The following is an 18,362-nucleotide window of genomic DNA, read 5'->3' as shown; positions in this document are numbered from 1 at the left end:
GGAACATGATGGTACCATTTAATTTCATTTATTTTCACTCTAAGATCATCAATTTTCTGGAAATTGTGAAGAACCCTAATTCTATGATTCAATCTGAAATCGTGTATGTGCAAGTTATGATGCAATTGATTGAGGGTTAATGATCCATATGTATGCAGAAACATGATGGTAAACCAGTTTTTCATTTATGATGCATGAATGATGGAGTTTGAAGTTCAAGAGAGCTTACCTTAAAAATGCCAAAACTGAGAATTGAATTCTGCAAATGAGAGGTTCCAGATGTTGTTTCTTGATCTGGACAGCTTCGATGGACCTTATGGAACATATTTGGATGATTGGAATGAACTGAAAACCTCTGAATCAATTGGTGATACCCGATCTGCAGTAGGGCTCAAGTGAGGATCAAGCTTGGTGATTTTGGAGTTACAGGTCAGGGATGATGATTGGGATAGTTCATATATGGTATATGGGATGTGTTTGGATGATTAACTTGGACAGAAATGAGCTAGAATGAAAATTGGCATGATAAGGCTAGTGATATGCATATTTGGGAAGTGAAGTAGTGATTCTGAGATTTAGGTGTTTTTGGGGTATGTGGGTGGATCAAACAACTTCCATATGATGTTTAGGAAGTGTTAGAAGCAACACTTTGCTCAGAAATTGCAAGAGATGGAAATTGCAATTCTTCCTCTTTGAAACTTATGAAACTTGCAACTTAAGAAAGAAGAGAGAAAACCTATGATTATGAGGTTTTGGTGTGATTTGAAGAGTGATTTGAACCTCTATTTATAGGCCAAGAGTTCTGAACTCAGACCTTTGCAAGTTGATCAAGGAGTGATGATTTGGCTTAAGAGATAAAATGGAATCTTTTACATTTAATGCAAAATGGTTAAAGTAACTTAACCATGGTTATTCTTCCAAGCTTCCTATCCTCTTCCATTATGATCTTCAAATCATAAAATATCTTTCAATTATTGCCTTGATGCATCATTGTTTGCATTATAGGTCATATAGTACATAACTTTGGCAAAAATGACTTGAAATTTCAAGTGAAATGGTCACTAATGGAGAAATTCAAAGCCATAGCTACACTCCATATTTTTTCATGCTCTTGGACATTTTGGAAAGCTCGTGTTATGTACTTCAAAACCCTAGTTGAAAGTTTCTTCAAGACCTTTAAGGAAATGGGTGAAAAAGATCCATGAACTTTGAAGAAAATGAGATTTTAAGTGCATTTTTCAAAAGATACCAACTTTGAAGCTCCATATCTCTTAAATGGTTGATCTTTTGGAAAATCATTATATGTGACAAAGTTGTTCATTGGATCAAAATCTACAACTTTCTTGTTGGAATTTTTTTTCAGTTTGTAGGTGAAATTTTGAGTTATTCCCTTCCAAAGTTTGGAAAAAACCATTGAAAAACACTTAGAAAATTTTCTAAGTATGAAAGTCAAACTTTTGACTTTTTGATTCTTGATTGATTTTCTTGATTTTTCTTGATCAGATGACTTCATATATCATATATTGATGATTCAAAACTTCAAAAGTCATGGTTGACCAAAATTCCGCAAAAGTCAATGGTGATCTTGCATGATTGACTTTTTCAGACGAATAGCATTTCTGGAGATTTCAAATGAACCAGGCTATCCTCACCAAATGAATGGTATGAATGGATAATATTGAGGTATTAGAGGATATTTAATCATAGCTTGAGTTATGGTACCATGTTCTGATTAAAAAGTCAGTGGTTCAGGTGAATTAGGTCAAAAACCCTAATTGTCGACCTGATGAAATTGATGACTGTGGATCTTGAATTGAGATGCAATTTCCATTGGATATTGTCATAGGGATTATTTGAATATGATTGAAACCTTTGAGTGATTCCCTGGAGCTTTTTAGGGTTTCCCAAATGTGATCCCTGATTTTAGTCCCTGATAGCTCAAAACCCTAATCTGATGATTTGAAATTCCACTATTGATCAATCCTTGTGTAGGAGATGTTTTGAGTCAATAGATTAGGTCAAAATGATGTACTTGGGGTCCTGAGGTCATGTCCCAAGTCATTAGGTCAAATCCTGAGCAAAAGTCAGGAGTATACTGTCTTCAGTCAAAACCCTAATCTGGTTGATTCATAGCTTTTGAGCTTGTTGAAATGAAACTTTGAGGACCAGATGGTGACTGTTGATGAAGATAGTTCCTTTGAGATGAAGGGAGAAAAAAACCCTAATTGGTTGTTACTTGTACTGATGAATAATTTCTTGATTAAACCTTGCTGAGCACAAGTAGCAAACACAAGCTATGCAATTTGTTAGAGATGCAAATGATGCATATGCAAATGATATGAGGTGGTATCTTAGGTCAAAAATTGGGGTATGACAGTTAGTTCAAGGAAACAAAAATCCTAGTAGTAGGAAATTGTCATAAAGCTTTGGAAAATATTTATAAAGATAAATAGCTATGTGAAAACAATCCAGTCAAGTTTCAATTCTGATATTGCCAATCTGTCTTCGAGCATCTCATCCCTCACTTGTTGGAAGAAAGTAATTGGACTGATCGGTGTCTTTGATGTGTTGAATCTTGAAGGTGAGTAGGCAGCTGAACTGAACATAGTTGTACGCTTTATTCCCTAACTTTTGCCTAGGCTGCCTTTTCAGGTTTTCTGCCTACCGGGATAGTATTATTTAGTCTCTAATTTTTGCCTGGACCGCCCTTTCGGGTTTTCAATCCACCGAGACGCTCATTTTTTTCCTAAGTTGCCCTTTCAAGTTTTCAACTTAGCGAGCTTTTCTTTTCAAGCGAAGTATTTTTTGACTATGTCCGCATTCACAAGGTGTGGGAAATCCTCGCCATCCATGGTGGTAAGCAACATGGCACCGCCGGAGAATATTTTCTTGATTACAAACGGTCCCTCATAAGTGGGAGTCCACTTGCCTCTGGGATCACCTTGTAGTAAGATGATGCGTTTGACAACCAAGCCGCCGGTTTGGTATGCCTGACTTTTGACTTTCTTGTTGAAGGCTTTGATCATACGCTTTTGGTACAACTGACCATGACAAATAGCTGCGAGCCTCTTCTCATCAATCAAGTTTATCTGGTCCAACCGGGTCTGAATCCAATCGTTTTCGTCTAGATTGGCTTCTTTCATAATCCTTAGGGAAGGAATCTGAATTTCAATTGGAAGAACTGCCTCCATACCATAGACTAAGGAGAATGGAGTTGCCCCTGTTGAAGTACGCGCAAATGTGCGATAACCATGAAGAGCAAAAGGTAACATCTCATGCCAGTCTTTGTAGGTTACTGTCATCTTTTGTATGATTTTCTTGATGTTTTTATTGGCAGCTTCCACTGCGCCATTCATCTTTGGTCGATATGGAGAGGAATTATGATGTTTGATCTGGAATTGTGTGCAGAGTTCAGTAATCATTCTGTTGTTTAGATTTGTGCCATTGTCCGTGATGATCCTTTCGGGAATGCCATACCGACAAATGAGATTGTGCTTGATAAACCGGGCCACAACATTCTTGGTGACAGAAGCAAATGAAGCTGCTTCTATCCATTTAGTGAAGTAGTCAATGGCGACCAGGATAAAGCGATGTCCGTTGGAGGCAGTAGGCTTGATTTCTCCAATCATATCAATACCCCACATTGCAAAAGGCCAAGGAGCCGTCAGGACGTTTAACGGAACTGGAGGTACATGTACCTTGTCAGCATATATCTGACATTTGTGACAGGTTCGGGAATGACGATGACAGTCCGTCTCCATGGTAGACCAGTAATAACCTGCTTTGAGGATCTTTTTAGCCATTGTATGTCCACTTGAATGAGTACCAAAGGCACCATCATGTATGTCTTCCATAATCTGTTCCGCTTCCTTCTTGTTTACACAATGAAGTAAAGTCGAGTCATGGTTGCGTTTGTATAGGGTTCCATTACTTAGAAAGAATTTGGCGACAAACCTCCTTAGAAACTTTCTGTCGTTGATGGACGCCCCTTCAAGGTACTCCTGAGCTTCGAGATATCTTTTTACTTCATGGAACCATGGTTTTTCTTCTGTTCCTTCGGCATCGATCTCATTGCAATAGGATGATTCATCTTGTCTGTAAATGGTGATTATCGGTGCCTCATTGTCCCACCTGACTTTGAACATGGATGACATGGTAGCTAAGGCATCATCTAGTTGATTTTCCTCGCGTGGGATGTGTTCAAAAGTGATTTCTTCGAAATAAGGAATCAGACTCAGCACATATTCTTTGTATGGAATTAGATTCGGGTGCTTCGTGTCCCATTCCTCTTTGACTTGGTAAATTACCAAGGCCGAGTCTCCGTAGACCTTCAGGAACTTGATTCTTAGATCGATTGCAGCTTTGAGACCCAGAATACATGCTTCGTACTCGGCAATCTTTTTAGTGCAGTTGAAGCATAATCTGGCAGTGAATGGTGTATAACCTCCTGCAGGAGAAATGATCACAGCTCCGATGCCATTGCCAAGTGCGTTAGAAGCTCCGTCAAAAACCATAGTCCACCGGGATCCTGGCTCGGGTCCTTCTTCTGGTCCTAGTTGTTTGTAGTAATTGACTAGCATAATGTCCTCGTCTGGGAAGTCAAAGTTCAATGCTTGATAATCATCCACTGCTTGACGAGCCAGATGATCAGCTACCACACTTCCTTTGATTGCTTTTTGTGAAGTGTATTGAATGTCATATTCTGTTAAGATCATTTGCCATCTTGCTATTCTTCCAGAGAGAGCAGGTTTTTCAAACACGTACTTGATAGGATCCATTTTGGAGATTAGGAAAGTGGTGTGATTTAGCATATATTGTCTTAGTCGGCGAGCCGCCCATGCTAAGGCACAACAAGTTTTTTCGAGTAGTGGGTATCTTGTTTCGCAATCGGTAAACTTTTTGCTAAGATAGTAGATTACATGCTCCTTTCGGCCGAACTCGTCATGTTGCCCCAGTACACACCCCATTGAATCTTCTAACACAGTTAGGTACATTATTAGGGGTCTTCCTTCCACAGGTGGTAACAAGATTGGCGGTTTTTTGAGATACTCTTTGATTTTGTCAAAGGCTAACTGGCATTTGTCATTCCACCTTTCCACTTGATCTTTCTTCAACAGTTTGAAGATCGGCACACAAGTAGTAGTCATGTGGGCAATAAATCCGGCGATGTAATTCAGACGTCCCAAGAATCCTCTGACTTGTTTCTCGGTACGGGGTATAGGCATTTCTTGAATGGCTTTGACCTTGGCAGGATCAACCTCAATACCTTTGCTACTGACGATGAAACCTAAGAGTTTGGCGGATCTTACTCCAAAGGTACACTTATTTGGATTCAGTCGCAACCTGTATTTCTTGAGTCTGTCAAACAGTTTGTGTAGATGACCCAGATGTTCTTCTTCGGTGTTGGACTTTGCAATCATATCATCGACATACACCTCTATCTCCTGATGAATCATATCATGAAATAGAGCTACCATTGCACGTTGATAGGTTGCTCCTGCGTTCTTTAAACCAAAGGGCATTACTTTGTAACAAAAGGTTCCCCAGGGTGTTGTGAAGGTTATTTTTTCCATGTCTTCGGGTGCCATCTTGATTTGATTGTACCCTGAGAATCCATCCATAAAGGAGAATACCTTGCATTGTGCGGTACTATCAACCAGTACATCGATGTGAGGTAAAGGGAAATCATCTTTGGGGCTTGCCCGGTTCAGATCTCTGTAGTCTACACACATTCTGACTTTCCCGTCTTTTTTAGGTACGGGCACGATGTTAGCTATCCAAGGAGGATAACTTACAACTTTCAGGAAGCCGGCATTGAATTGCTTTTCAACCTCGTCTTTGATCTTTTTTGACATATCAGGCCTACTCCTTCGTAGTTTCTGCTTGACTGGAGTGCTACCTTCTTTGATTGGCAGGCGATGAACCACAATGTCCGTGTCAAGGCCTGACATATCTTCATAGGACCAGGCGAATATCTCGACGTAGTCTTGCAACATTTGAATCATTCTTTGCTTGACACTGTTTTGTAAATCAGCCCCTATTTTGACTTCTTTCTTTTCTTCGTTGCTGCCCAGGTTGATAACCTCAATTGGTTCCTCATGAGGTTGTATAGCCTTCTCTTCTTGTTCTAGCAGCCTTGCAAGTTCTGTTGGTACTTCACAATCTTCCTCACTTTCGTCCTCAGTTTGGTAGATCGAATTTTCAAAGTCATGACGGGCAATAGCAGAATCGTTATCGACTGGATCCAACGTGAATGTGAATCTGCATTTTATTTATGTGAGTGTGTGTAAGAAAACATAGCTATTTGAAAAGAAAAGAAAGAAAAGGGATCATAAAATTTGAATATGCAAACGTCCCATGATTTTATTGAATGCACATGCTCATGATATGATAAACCCTTATAAAAGGACCAGTGTGCTTCGGGCCAGGCACACGGCTTTCAAGCTCATGGTTCGATAGTACAGGAACCATTTTTATCTTTGCACAATATACACAAAGAAAACAGGAAATTGCATTTACTCCTGGTCGAAGGAGATCACATCCTCAGTTTTCCAGTTGTTCAATCCATTGTTGTGAGCAGGGAGTATCCAGCTGTTCCAGTTGCAGTTGTCTTCTTCATCTCCCACAGCATTGATTTCATTGGTGGGGAAATGAGCCGGTGATCTTTCGGGATAAGTGATATACTCTGCTGGATACGAGAGGCCAGGCTGAGATATCTCTGTTGGCTGAGCGAGATGCTCGATAAGGCCGTCTCATCCAGTCGGGATGATGTCTTCGAGGGAGACTTGTGCAGTCTGCTGAGTAGTATACTGTGACAGAAAGTAACCCTCGTTATTTGGTGTTTGCTTGGTGTTTTCAGGGGTAAAATTGTCATCATAATGTTCATCCCATCCAGTTGGGACAATGTCTTCCATGGCGATTTGTGAGCTCGGAGGAGCGGAATATTTCACCATAAAGTCATATTTTCCACTTGGCTCTCCTAGCGTATCCCAAACTCCTTTAGGTGGATTTTGATATTGCTGAGTGCTGGGACTTGTGAAACTTTTGTCATTTTCAAATTGATCACCCCATCCAGTTGGGGTAATATCTTCCATAGCAATACAAGAATTCTGAGGTGCGGTATATTGATAATTATACCCGCTGCTTGGTTCTCCCAAAGTATCCCACATTCCCATGGAAATGGGTGGAATTTCATCTGGATATGGCTGAATGATATGGTTCACGAACACTCCATCGTCTTCAATGGCGTATACTCCTTGGCTGATGAAATGTGACATTAATCCTCCAGAACAAGGCCTTTGATCATTCTTTTGATTTCCACTATCATAGCCCAGGCCTAGCTTGTCGGACTTGTAAGGTATATCGAGGAGCTGTCCCCATACTGTGCAATCACCTTTTTTGATCACAGCTTTGGCATCTTTGAGAGAAGCCATAGTTGTAGTTGGAGTAGCAGAAATATGCTTGGTAGTAGAGACATCTGGAGAGACCACCTCAAAAGATTGGCATGGAGTTTCGATGAATTCGTCATCCAACTCGACATATTTGGAATTGCTCAGATGACTAACCACATATTCCTCTTCGCCATAAACTGTGACAATCTTTCCTTTTACTGGATATTTCAACTTCTGATGCAGGGTAGAAGTTACAGCATTTGCCCCATGTATCCAAGGGCGTCCTAGTAAACAGGAATATGCTGGGTGAATTTCCATTACGTAAAAGGTAGAATCAAAGATATGAGAGCCCACTCTGATTGGGAGATTCACCTTTCCGTACACTGTTCTTGTTGACCCATCGAAGGCTCTTACCACAACATCGCTTGGTTGTAACACAACTCCTTCGAAGTCAAGCTTTTCCAGTACTGTTTTTGGTAACACGTTCAAAGAAGAACCGTTATCTACCAGCACATGAGATAGAGTGGTGCCATTAAATTCAATGGAGATATGTAGGGCTTTATTGTGATTCTTTCCAGAAGGGGTTAGATCAACATCAGAGAAACCGAGGCCATTGGTCACTGTTAGATTGGCAACACAATTTTCAAATTGATCGACTGAAATCTCTTGAGGCACATGCGCAGCTTTCAGGAACTTCATCAGAGCTTTGGCATGAGCTTCTGAATACTTTAACAGAGACAGCATTGAGATTTTTGAAGCAGTGTGCCCCAGTTGTTCGACAATATTGTAATCACTCTTGCAGATGATTTTCAATATTTCCTCCATTTCTTGCTTCGATGGATCTTCAACAGTGACCTCCACCGGTATTTGAACTGGCTTAACTTGTGGCTCTTTGCCTCGAGCGTTGATATCTTGATTAGGAACTGGGACCTGGACTGGACCGGTAGCAACATTTGGAGAAATTTCTGGTGAAAAGATCCTTCCACTTCTCGTGATCTTGCTGGTACCCACAATATTATCCACAGTTGGAGCAGTAAAATTCAGGGCCTCTTTGGTCAAGGTATCCTGTTTAACTCCATGGACATAAACATTAGTGTCGTAACCCCACGGGACAGATTTGTCTGAGGAGTATGGAAATGGAGTTGGACTATCAATGATTACTGATGCCACCTTGAGTGTAGCGGAAATTTTGAAAGGAGCCTTGGCAGAGATTTTGAATGGTAAGCTGGAGATCACTGAGACATCCTCTATTCTCATCCCGTTTGCAAAGACTTCGCATAAAACGTCCATAGAAGGGAGCCTCTCAAACATAATGATACGGCGATCCATCCATTTTTGAATTCCCATTCTCAGATTTTCACAACCATTGGGCAGGCATGTGCAATAAAAGCAATCAGGGTCACAACCTGGAAAGTAACCAGCTCGGATTAGCTTTCCTTTGACTTCAAGGAGCGGAGTTGACAATTCGGTCACATCATAGATGTAAACAGTGTCTAGGATAGCGTTGACAGTTTTGTCATGCTTCGGCATGGTTGCCGTGATGACATTTGGAGTTTCTAGAGGATCGAACTCAATTTCCCCAGAATCTATCATGTCTTGTATTTTATTTTTCAGGGCCCAACAGTGATCTACGTCATGTCCTGGACAGTTTGAGTGATACGCACACGTTGCATCGGGGCGATACCTCGGAGAGGAAGTGTTGACATTCTTTGGAGGATCTTTTAATGTGATCAGATCTGCTTTTAGCAAATGCTGCAATGCGTGAGAGATCGGCATATTGATTCTGGTGAAATTTCTTCTTGGCGCATCTGGTCGACGCGTATATTTTGGCTGTTGATCTTTTTGAGGTGTAGATGCGGAGATCAGAACTGCCCCCACAGACTGGTCCTGCTCACTTTTGCGACCTTTCAGACTGTGCATTGTATTGACCTCATTTCTCCCACTGATGGGCCTTTTTGTAGTACCAGAGGAAGAGCCTATTTGGATTTTTCCATTTTGAATGCCGCTTTCGACACGTTCCCCAGTCATTATCAGGTCAGTGAAACCTGATGATGAGCTTCCCAACAAATGACTATAGAGAGGGTCAGTTAAAGTGCCCATGAACATGTCGACCAGCTCGCGATCAGATAAGGGTGGTTGAACCCTTCCAGCCATATCTCTCTATTTTTGTGCATATCCTTTGAAACTTTCTTTTGGTGCCATGGACATGCCCCTTAGTTGAGTACGGGTTGGTGCAAGATCAGCATTGTATTGATACTGTTTGTTAAAAAGCAGCAGCTAAATCTTCCCAGGTATGAACATTGGTACTTTCCAGCTGGTAGTACCATTCGAGTTGTGTACTCGACAGACTTTCTTGGAAGAAGTGAATCCACAAATTGTTATCTGTTGTGTGAGGTTGTATCTTCCTTACATAGGACCTCAGATGTAGTTTTGGGCAAGAAACTCCATCATATTTCGCAAAGATAGGAACTTTGAATTTTGGAGGGATAACAACATCTGAGATGAGTCCCAGATCATTGAAATCTAAGCCAGGTATTTTTTGTATCTCTATAGCTTTCATGCGTTCCTCCAACTGCTGGTACTTGTCATCATCCTGTTCGTCTCCAGAATGATAATCTTCTTCATTAGAAGAGAGAGAGGGTTTGGCAGAACCCTGGTTGTTGTGATTGTCTCCTTGTTCACCATCACCGACTATTTCAGGGATCGGTGGCTTTTTGAACTTTTTGGCTAGGATTTTGATCTTTCTTTTCAGTTGGCTCAAGCCTACAGATCCTTTGGGCTTCTTTTTCTTCTTGATCATCAGGGCTTTCAGTTCTTGTTGCCCCTTTGCCAGTTCCAGAATTGCCACTTGAACTTGGGCGTTCTGTGCTTCGAGATTCTTGATGCTTGTTTCAGATTCCATCTCTTCTGACTGAAATAAACAGCGAGGAGATGAGAAATCCGTCATGTGAACCTGTTATGCAATGTTTATGAATGCAATGTATATGCAATGAATGAAATGTATATGCAATGAATGAAATGTATATGCAATGAATGAAATGTATATGCAATGAATGAAATGTATATGCAATGTTTTCAAGGATCTTAGAGTTTAGATTTGTTAAAACAAAAGAAAAATAAACATTTGTTAGTCAAAACAATTTATTTCTTCTCCTTTTTTTTTGCCTCATTCGGGCTTACAAAACAGAAGTAAATAAAGTGAAGGATCCCTCAGGTCTCCCATCGACGCTTTCTCTTTGCACCCAGGAATGTGTTGATCTGCTGTTCTTCTTGGAGTTGTCTGGTGAGCTCCAATAATCTTCTCTCATAGTCTTGACAGTGTGCTTTGAAGGTATCTCTTTCCTCTTTTAGTTGAACCCAAGATTTTTGCAACTCTTCCAGGTCAGTTGGCATATCCGGATGTAGAATAACTTGAGGTTCGTCTCCTTCGACTTCTGGCTCAATAGTCATAGGTAGAATAGCGGGATAGGGCATGATGAGTTTCTGAGCATGAGCCCGAACCCATCTGAGGTAAGGTTCCATAGGAATAGAATTCCATTGCCCCAAAGTTTTGCTTTCTATTCTATAGACACTTCCCCACGCATGTATGAACCTTCATCGGTGTCTATGGGAATCATCCTCGTAATCAAACACAATGCCACGGATAATCATGTCATGAGGACCGTTGCTCCGTGCATATCCGAATTGGCGTAAAGCTAAAGAGGGATTGTAAGTGATGCCCCCTTTGATGCCAAGTAGTGGCACATTAGGGTACTCTCCACAATGATCAATGATAGTAATGTCTCTTTGAAAGAAGTTGTTCCACCGGATATCTGAATGAGATAAAGACATAATCCTGCGAGACCATTGCATTCTTTGTTCATTTCTCAACACTGATCGGGGAAGATGAAATGTAAACCACCTAGCCAGTAGTGGTATACAGCACATAAGAGTTCCTCGTTTCTTCATGGTACGAGTGTGTAGAGAATGTAGAATGTCTCCCAGCAATGTTGGTACCGGGTTACGGGTTAGGAAAAGATTGATAATGTGTACACTTATGAACTGGTCGGGATTAGGGAATAAAACCAACCCATAGATCAAAAGAGCCACAACCTCCTCAAAAGCTGGGTAACTTTTGTTTTCTAGTAGTAATCGAGCCTTTTCCATTAAGAACTTAGCAAGCAAACCCTTAACTCCACTCTTTGTTTCCCAATTGGACTCGATTTCTGACTTTCGCAAATGTAAGGCAGCAGCAATGGTTTCAGGTTTTGGAATCCTTTCTAAACTAGTGAAAGGTAATTGATTTCGAACAGGTAATCCAATTAGTTCAGAAAACTCTTCCAAGGTGGGTACTAACTGGTAATTGGAAAAGGTGAAGCAATGATGTTCGGGATCAAAGAACTGGAACAGGACCTGTATCATGTCTTCTTCAAATTTTGAGGTAACCAAATGGAGTAGGTGACCGTGCTTTTCGGTGAATTGAACATTCCTGGGGAATTCTGATACTAAGTCTTTTAGTTCAGATGGCACCGTTGAGATGTTGATTCGGATGTAATCTCTGGTGGCGGGAGCCATTACCTGCAATAACAAAAGGTAAACTCTTTGATCCTTGAAATGATTAGTGGAAAAATGATATGCTTATGATGTTATGATGTCAAACATGTGGCACACAAAAACAAATCAAACAATAGCCTTAGGTTTAAAGGCTTGCATGAAGCTGATAGGTGATACCCTCCCCATTGAAGTTGAGATGGTTAAAACCTGACCTAGAATAGTATTCGGGTTCTATGATCCTTGGAGGTAACATCTCAATACGGCACTCGGACGGCCGATCAAAATATTCCTCGAGGATAACTAACTTCGATCAACTTCAAAGCTAGCCACTTAATAGGCCACAAGTCAAGTTCAACTAAAAGGTTCTAAGACAAATTAGTGTTTAATGACATTTCGGAAGCCTAATATACTCCTTGATCGTTTTCAAGGGACATTAGTATAAACCAAAGTATCGCACTAACGGTGACTACCAGATCAACCGTATCGGTACATGCCGTACAGTTTCCTTGGTCTATTGTCACATACTTAAGGTATCTCGAGATTCGGGTTAGAATCTTTCACACAAGCAAAATACCCAAACATCCTTTGAAAAATAGAGCAATCAAGTCAAACAATTGAAAACATCGGAATGATCTATTCTCTAAAGGTAACCCCTTTTGAAAACATTTTGTTTTTAGAAAGTATCCCCAGCAGAGTCGCCAGTTCTGTCGCGCGCTCGGTTTTTTGCCATACCTCTCGCGGAGAGATACGCGAACTGGCTCTTTTTGTTTCTGCTTTTGTGTTTGAAAATCAGAGAGTCGCCACCGACCTTTTATTTTATCCAATTAAGGAAAGGTTTATAAAAGAAACAGAAAAAAGACCTTTAAGAAATTCTGGGTAAGGGGGTAGGTTATACAAAGGGAAGGTGTTAGCACCCTTTGTATCCATGGTTATCCATGGGCTCTTTAATTTGCTTAGCTCACTTGTTTTCAATTGCTTTTAAATGCTCGTATGTGGTTTCAAATACCTTTGCAAATTGAATTTGTAATGATCCTTGTGCGGATGTATACAAAGTGTTTTTATCTTTCAAAAGATGCTTTGGAAAAAAGAGCGTTAACTTCGTAATGATCCTTGTTTGGATATATACAAAGTATTGTCTTTTTGAAAGTTTTATTTTGAAAAAAAAACAATGATATATGAGAGATTTGTTTGTTTTGATTTGAGCAAGCAAATTAGGAGGTCCACCCTGAGTTATAAGGTCTTTATCCTATTTCCTTTAAAAATCTATCCTTTCACCGGATATAAACAAAAGTTCGATTTTGCGTTTGAAATAATAGAATTTGATTTTGATTTTGAAAAGAATGAGAAAGGGATTACCCTAAGAGGTGCAAGTGTGATTGTGTTTAGATTCAGATATTTTATCTTTGAAGTTAGTGATCTAACGGTTCAATTTTATCTTTGGCATGTACGCAGTTTATATGTGCTGGAATTTAAAATGCGGAAATGTAAAATGCGGAAAGTAAATCTACGCTATTACATCGATTTTGCGGGAAATGTAAACTACGCTATTTACATGAACTAGTATTTAGACCCGTGCGAGGCACGGGTTAAATGTTTTATAATATTTTTTAAAAACTTATAATTTAAATTTATTATTTATTATTATTTATTAAAAGTTTATTGAATTGATATAAAATTTATAGTAAGCATGTATTTTAAAAATTAGTATTTAGATGTGTTAAAAGACGAAAGAAAATTAGTAAGATAGAATTTACACGTGTTAAATTTAATATTTTATTATATTATATTATAATATTGGATTGCTATTACTGAAAAACTATCTGATATAATTTCAAAAAAATTTATTTATTATTTTCTTAAAAGGAAAACAAAAGACCAAATATAAAACTATTATATTTTTTTAATAATTAAAATTTATTGACAAAATTAAATCAAATGAATAAGAAATAAATAAAATAAAATAAAAAAAAAACTATCCTACAAAAGTGGAAGGTGCGCCCCATTTCTTTAAATATTTTTTAAAATTTGTTTAACCAATTTTTTTTTAAGAAAAAAAATAAATAAACTAAAAAGGATTGTATTTTAATTTTTTTTCAAAATAATGAAATACAAAATTAACCAATAATATTAGGAAAAGGCACCTATTTTTTTTAATTTTATTTATTCATTATTAAACATTGTTCAAATGATATTATTGATTGGTTAAAATTTTGGTTTACAAACTTATCTGTGGTAGATATCTAATTAACAACACAATTGTTCAAAAGTTGGAAAAAGAGATTACATATAAGTATTAGTGCTGATGATTTTCATTCTCAATCAAACAATATGTATATATTTGAGTTTGTACAATCACATCCTCTTTAATAGTTTCATGACATGCAGAAAAAACACAGTCTAAGTATACAATTCCAACAACAACAAAAAAAAACCAAATTCCCAAGAGGACTACATGGTTCAATTCCAACACCAAGCTCCCTGTATCAACAAAAAATTTAAATAAATAAAGTGTCATTTAACACAATTATACAATCCAATCAAGTGAAACTGGTTCCTTTCCTTTAACCTTTTTTAACTGATAACAAAAAAAGGTATTTAGAGTTTTTATCAGTTTTGTTTGACATAACAGATAACTATTAGATGCAGATAAATGAGATAGCAGATAGGTCTGATGCATTATAACTTTGACAGGACAATAAAATATGGTTTAGAGTTTCTATCAGTTTTGTCTGACATGATGAAAACATATATCTCCAAGCAACATACATCTCCAAGCAAGCTGCATAAATATTATCTATTGTTTGACTAATAAGACTACAAAATGGTATAAGTACAATTAGTCCATTAGTATTAATAAAATTGACAAGATCACTTTCAATAGAAATCGAAAAATCGTAGAGTGCTTTCAATTTTTTCAAAGCTAAGTAGCCTAACTATGTCAAGGCATCCTTCTAAAGATAACAAACAAAATAATTTCATAATTTAAGTAAAAAATCTCACAACATCGTTTAAAATCAAACCTTCCATCATAGTTGTATAAAAAAAATTGAATCAGAACCATGTTAAAGCAAACACGAATACCATCATAACCATGTCCAGCAAATGTATACAATTTGAATCATAACCATGTTCAAATTCAAATTCAAAGGATAGCACCATCATAACTATCTATAGCATTTGAATGGATAAGTTGCAAAATCACTAACTTCATCACTCACAGAATCACTTTTTTTTTAAAGGTAAAGCTAAATAGTGAAAATATTAAAATCTCTAAACCTCTGCCCACATATTTATACAATAATATTCATCACTTTATAGTGTTTATTACCTTTCTTCTATGAAGTTTTGATTTTTCTCTTTCTTTATACTATGAAGTTTTGAAATTTCTCTTTCTTTCTTCTATGAAGTTTAGATTTTCAATATCATCTTTAATGTCACCTGCATAAAAAAATAGTGAAACTATAGCATAAGTAAAATCATTATTTACTAAGATAACAATATTTCAACACATCTAAAGAGGGAGAAAAGTTAAAATGAATTATGAATGGGAGACATGAAAATACTCATCTAAAAATGTCAATAAATCTACCAAAGGCTGGAACAAACCAAAGGCATGTCCATTGGTGACGACAATTTCGATTAAAATATGCCAATCGGTTCTACATATGTCCATTCTAAAGAGACATAAACTAAGAGACAAAAATTGAATCCCATTTGATTCCATACTTCTACTATGTGTGTAAAGTCATGAAAAGCAAAAAAATAATAATGAAGAGAGTTTATGAGCCCACACTTGATATAAACATAAAAAAATGCTAATGACTACCCTTAAATTATTTACTGGTTATGGACTAATAACTTATTGGACAAACACTATTTTTTAGGTGTCCATCAACATGAACTTCATGTTAATTGAATAAGATTTTAAAAAACTTTCAAGAGAGTATTATCAAGCCATCATATTTATCTCCAACTTAATGCACAACATAAACCAATCGAAAACCAAAAACAAAATAAAACTACAACTTCTAATGTACTATACTGTATTTATGTCTTTATGTCTTTATGTAGGTGCAAATTTAACTAAACCAAACTATGGCAGAAGCCTCCATTGAACAAATTGAATAGGGCTAATGTGTCTTGCATTGCATGAACAGAATGAACCATATATATCATCTTTGATGCAGCCCTCTAGTTTATGAATCAAATTACCTGCTGGATTTTTACAGTTCTCCACTTTCAGCAACCTTGTGGAACTCATCCTCTTGGAAACAGCTGAAACAACTCATGATTCTTTCCTAATAAAATCAATTCAGAAGCCTGACTGATCATAAAAATAAGGCTATTAACACCAACTTCAGATCATAAAAATCAATTCAGAAGCCTTTCATTTCATAATATTCTTCTGTGTACCCAAAGCACGTCTACTTTTAGTGTTCATGTTCCTTGTATTTTTGTTTTGGTGAATAAAATGTACAAATCATATAAACCAAAATTAGAACAATTCATAAATAATGTCTAATATAAGACAACTAAAGTTAAACTCTGTGTCCAAACTAATCATTGACTTCAATTATAAGCTCACAGGTAATGAGATGCACTATAATAAGCATTACCTTCCACCTACCAGTAATACCTTCCACCTTCGAATAACTATACTCTTGCACAACTTTCTCAAGTGAGCATAATGATTTCAAGCGTTAAAACTGATAGAGAAAATAGAAGGCAAATGTTTAAACTAAAAAGATAATTAAACTTTATATTTTTCCTGCATTCTCTTGAATCTCTTGAAGTAACATTGAATGAGAATTGGGTGTCTTGACAATATTCTTCTGAACGGAGCAACAACGCAGTCTTCGAGATTCTGTCAGATTTGTCCCGTTCGAGATCTAATAAGACGGAGAATTCGTCTGGAAAATCGTGTGAACCGTCGTCTTCGGTTTTTCCTTGTTCGTCGTCGTGGCTATCGGCGATTCTCCCGGTTGGACGAAAGAACAACCGCGTTAGCAATCAACGGAGGTGCCGTGAAATGGACCGGGGGCAACAGACCAGCTTCGAGACAGAAAAAATAGAGAACAAACTACCTGTGTGTTTCTGCATCTGCATCGGAGCTTTTTGCAAAAGGAGAAGTTGAAAATTTCTTTTGAAGGACTCTCCACTATGTGCATAAGAAGATTCCTCCTCAACTATATAATTACCATTAGTGAAATTTTCTTGCCTCCCATTTGCATTCACATGCGATAAAAAAAAATTTGAAAGAAGATGAATGATGAAGATGGAGGAAATGATAAAATAATGGTTGTTGATTAGGAATTGGGAATTGGAAATTGGGAGAAAAGAAAATAGAATTGAAGGGTTTGTATTGAGAATAGGAAATCAGCATTGAAAATAGGAGGTGGAATTGCTGCAAACAATGAAAAGTGGGAAGCGTAAAAGAAAAGAATTATACTATGCATTTGATTATTTGTATTTGGTCATGCTATTAAGTAATGAGAGAAAAGAAAATAATAAAAAAATACTGTAGTAGTAAAATACAATTTAGGGAAGTTGCCATTTATAGAAGATTTAAAAATAGAAGAAGAGATGTGGATTTGCCAAGTGGCAAACTTGCCCAAATTCTCATCTTGCTTTTTTCTATTGTATGATTTGACAACCTATACATTTATCTAGGAATTTAAATTGCAAGAAATATAAAAGAAATGTTTTTGAATTTTTATGATTGATTTTAATTATAATTAATGCATGATTAATTAAATTAAAATGAGGAAAAAAGATGAAAATAAATTTCAAACCTAAAAATTAAGTTCAAAATATGTTCAAAAATGCTTGTTAATTAAATTTAGGGTTAATAGGCATTTACACCCCTGTAATGTTAGCGAATTTTGCTTTACCCCCCTCCGTTGCCAAAAACAGGTTTTGGCAACGATTTTTTTGAAAAAACCGTTGCCAAAACCTGCCTTTGGCAACCGAGGGGGGAAAAGCAAAATTCGCTAACATTACAGGGGTGTAAATACCTATTAACCCTTAAATTTAAAACAAAACTAATTTTTTTTGTTTTTTTTTAAATTTGATTTGAAATCTATTAAGTTAATTAATACATAATTATATAAATAATTACACAAATAATTAAAACTTGAAGAGAAAATTATTCAAAATATGTACAAAATTAGTTTATAATATATAAACAATATTTAATATAAAGAACAAATTTTTTATGATTTTTGATTGGGTGAAAATAATTAAAAGATAAATATATGCATATTATCTAATCAATTACACAAAATATTCAAATTATGAAGAAAAATAAAATATTTTTATATCAGAAAATAAAATATTATTTTAGAAACTTAAAAATATTTTTTGTGTATTTTTTGGATTTTTAAAACTATTTTTAATTAATTTAACAAAGAAATTAAAATAAAATAGAAAATAAAAAGA

At 36.9% G+C, this 18,362-nt stretch overlaps 1 long non-coding RNA gene across 1 annotated transcript; it reads right to left on the bottom strand.

Annotated features, from left to right (window-relative positions):
• Positions 1–14,238: 14,238 nt before the first annotated feature.
• Positions 14,239–17,356, bottom strand: LOC131642527 (uncharacterized). The gene is made up of 3 exons (XR_009295925.1): positions 16,137–17,356; positions 15,253–15,362; positions 14,239–14,402 (listed from the first exon to the last, which is right to left on the bottom strand). It is a non-coding gene; the product is annotated as an uncharacterized LOC131642527 (long non-coding RNA).
• Between the last annotated feature and the right edge of the window lie 1,006 nt (positions 17,357–18,362).

The sequence above is a fragment of the Vicia villosa genome, unplaced genomic scaffold (genome assembly GCF_029867415.1).
Source record: "Vicia villosa cultivar HV-30 ecotype Madison, WI unplaced genomic scaffold, Vvil1.0 ctg.005233F_1_1, whole genome shotgun sequence".
NCBI classification, from domain to species: Eukaryota; Viridiplantae; Streptophyta; class Magnoliopsida; order Fabales; family Fabaceae; genus Vicia; species Vicia villosa.
The sequence above is the reverse complement of the archived record's forward strand: the minus strand, read 5'-3'. Positions and strand labels throughout refer to the sequence as shown.